Source organism: Aptenodytes forsteri, unplaced genomic scaffold (genome assembly GCF_000699145.1).
Source record: "Aptenodytes forsteri isolate BGI_AS27 unplaced genomic scaffold, ASM69914v1 Scaffold104, whole genome shotgun sequence".
In the NCBI taxonomy this organism is placed as follows: Eukaryota; Metazoa; Chordata; class Aves; order Sphenisciformes; family Spheniscidae; genus Aptenodytes; species Aptenodytes forsteri.
Genome location: NW_008795943.1, coordinates 1,689,795 through 1,692,736, shown reverse-complemented (window position 1 = coordinate 1,692,736; position 2,942 = coordinate 1,689,795).

Below are 2,942 nucleotides of genomic sequence, written 5' to 3'. Positions count from 1 at the left end.
TAGAAATAAAACCCGGGCAGCTGGTCTTGTTCTCATTGTACAGTGAAGCCTCAGAGGAAAACCCCAAGGGCAGCAAGGAGAGACATGGCATGGGACAACTCGGACCTCCCGCTCGCTTGCTGACACGAGCCCAGGAGCGACACGGGCTGAGACGAGGGTTATTTATTGGCGCAGCGTGTTCTTGGTGACGATGACCGGGACAGAGCGGCTTCTCTCCCCCGGTCAGACAGGAGGAATGTCAGCTGGACTTTCTCTGTGAGGAAGCTCCTGGCCTGTGTGCGGGCACCTGGGGAAGGGATGCTTGCGGGTACATGCCCGCTGGAGCAGGGACTGTCCAGCAGCCACTACCTGCTTGAGGAGGAGCTGGGAGTTGCCACTAGCTCACAGTGGGCTGTGCAATTACAGGGTGAAAACAAAAACTCTCCGGACATTTTGGGCTTTGGACATGCCACACGGAGAGGCAGGAAGCCCCATACCTGCCTGCTAGACCCCAGTTGCACAGGGAGAAGCCTGACAGCACTCCTGGCTCCTCACCCAGCTGCTGGGCAGCCTGCTCAGCCGTGGCTCCTCCATGTCAGCTGGGGAGGAGCAGGCATGCCAGCCCCAGCAAGAGGCATGCTGAGGGGACCTCCTCTCACTGACCACAGACACTCCAGAGCTGCTCAACTGCCCATGAAGTGCATTTTGGATGCCCCACGGGTGCTGCGTGGCAGCCAGTGGCAGGATGTTAGTGCCTTTCACCTCCAAGGGGAAATCTCCAGATCCTCCACTCCCAGGGTTAACCCACATCTTCACCTGCCATGAGAGGAATGCACATAGCAGAGCTTTCGCCAGCTGCTGCCTGATGCCCAAGCCTGCAACAGCCTGGGGGCATGGAGCAGTGGGCACCCTGGCTCTCCTGAGCTCTCGGCCCGGGAATCACAGCTCGGCTGAAGCGCCTGGGCTGAACTCTGCCACCCTGAGCATCCTGCAGCAGTCTGGCACCAGTCCGTCCTCCCGGATCCTGCAGCTCCGTGAGCAAACTGGGCAGGTGCCAAAGCCACGTGCTCCCCAGGAGTCCTGGCAGGTTACCTGTCATGCCCCAAAATCAGACCCTCCTGTGGCTGGACAGGAGGAACTTTGTACTTAGAGGGTACATGGATCCCTCTGTACTTTTGCACGCATTAGTTCAGCACCATCAAGTCACGCGTGGCACAGTTTCCAGTATACTATTGCTAAGACATGTATATATTCAGTAGATGCACCTATATATAGGGGCAAACCCGCTGAAGAGACACTTGCTACGTGAATCTGGTTGCATGGTTTCCTTGCGGCACTTCAGAAGGCGGCTCGCCTCCTCCGTGGGCATAGCCGGGAGCCCGGCCGGTACCCACCTGCTGGGGGGCTCTGGGGCTGCACTGTGTGCCCCGAGATGCTGTGTGGGGAGAGCTTGGGGGAGTACACACAGGTAACAGCGTGAGAGATGGAGGAAGGATGCTCAAGAGACCTGCTGGTTGACCCACACCAGTTGCTCATCTCCTTGGGTGACAGGGAGGGTGCTCTGAGGCTCAGCATCCATGTCAGGAGATGTCCACCGGCAGGGACTGAGGTGGGATAGCGGGCCTGGGAGAGGGGAGGGCAGGGATAGGGAGCTGTGCTCTGCAGAGGGGCCGGCTGGTCTCCCTGCGCGTGGTCCCGCTGGCTGCATCAGAGGAGGTCTCATCCCTGCTGAGTGCATAGCCTGCGGCAGCACGGCACTCTATGGCTGAACCAGGAGCAAGGACAGGCTTTGTTCATGCCACGTAATTGGTACTCATCTGCCTCTGCCCTCGGATGCCCTCTCCCTGCTTGGGGTGCATTGCGGCCTCTCCCAGCCCTGCCTCAGCAAGCCAGGAGCTGGGAGCACTGGGCCAGGTAGGGCCATGTCTGCCCCATGGGCACCACAGCTCCTGCTGACCCAAGCCCCTGGGCTCTGTGCCTGGGCGCCCTGCACGGGGTATGCATGGCCGTGGGTTAAATAGTACGTTAGGGTGCCTGAGGAGCAGCCCCACTGCCCGGGAAGCTGTGGGGGGCTGGTGTGTCCATCCCCTGCTCCAGCTGTGACACCAGCCCCCCCCGGGAGCAGGGCTGCACCCGAGATGTCCAGCAGGACCTGCACACCCAGACCTCTCTGCCAGAGCAGCACCGGGAAACAGTGACCTGGCAGCACTCCTGTTTGGCGGCAAAACGTCTCTCTGTTGCAAAGGATGTGAGGGCAGAGCGCGCCACAGTTGCCTGTGGAAAGCCTGCCTGCTGCAGCTGCGGAGCGCAAGGGGCTTTTTGGCGGCAAAACGTCTCTCTGTTGCAAAGGATGTGAGGGCAGAGCGCGCCACAGTTGCCTGTGGAAAGCCTGCCTGCTGCAGCTGCGGAGCGCAAGGGGCTTGCCTTTGCCGGGCTGGCAAGGCAAGGCAAGGCAAGGCAAGGCAAGGCAGGGCAAAGGAAGGCAAGGCAAGGCAAGGCAAAGGAAGGCAAGGCAAGGCAAGGCAAAGGAAGGCAAGGCAAGGCAAGGCAAAGGAAGGCAAGGCAAGGCAAGGCAAAGGAAGGCAAGGCAAGGCAAGGCAAGGCAAAGGAAGGCAAGGCAAGGCAAGGCAAGGCAAGGCAAGGCAAGGCAAGGCAAGGCAAGGCAAGGCAAGGCAAGGCAAGGCAAGGCAAGGCAAGGCAAGGCAAGGCAAGGCAAGGCAAGGCAAAGGAAGGCAAGGCAAGGCAAGGCAAGGCAAAGGAAGGCAAGGCAAGGCAAGGCAAGGCAAAGGAAGGCAAGGCAAGGCAAGGCAAGGCAAAGGAAGGCAAGGCAAGGCAAGGCAAGGCAAAGGAAGGCAAGGCAAGGCAAGGCAAGGCAAGGCAAGGCAAGGCAAGGCAAGGCAAGGCAAGGCAAGGCAAGGCAAGGCAAGGCAAGGCAAGGCAAGGCAAGGCAAGGCAAGGCAAGG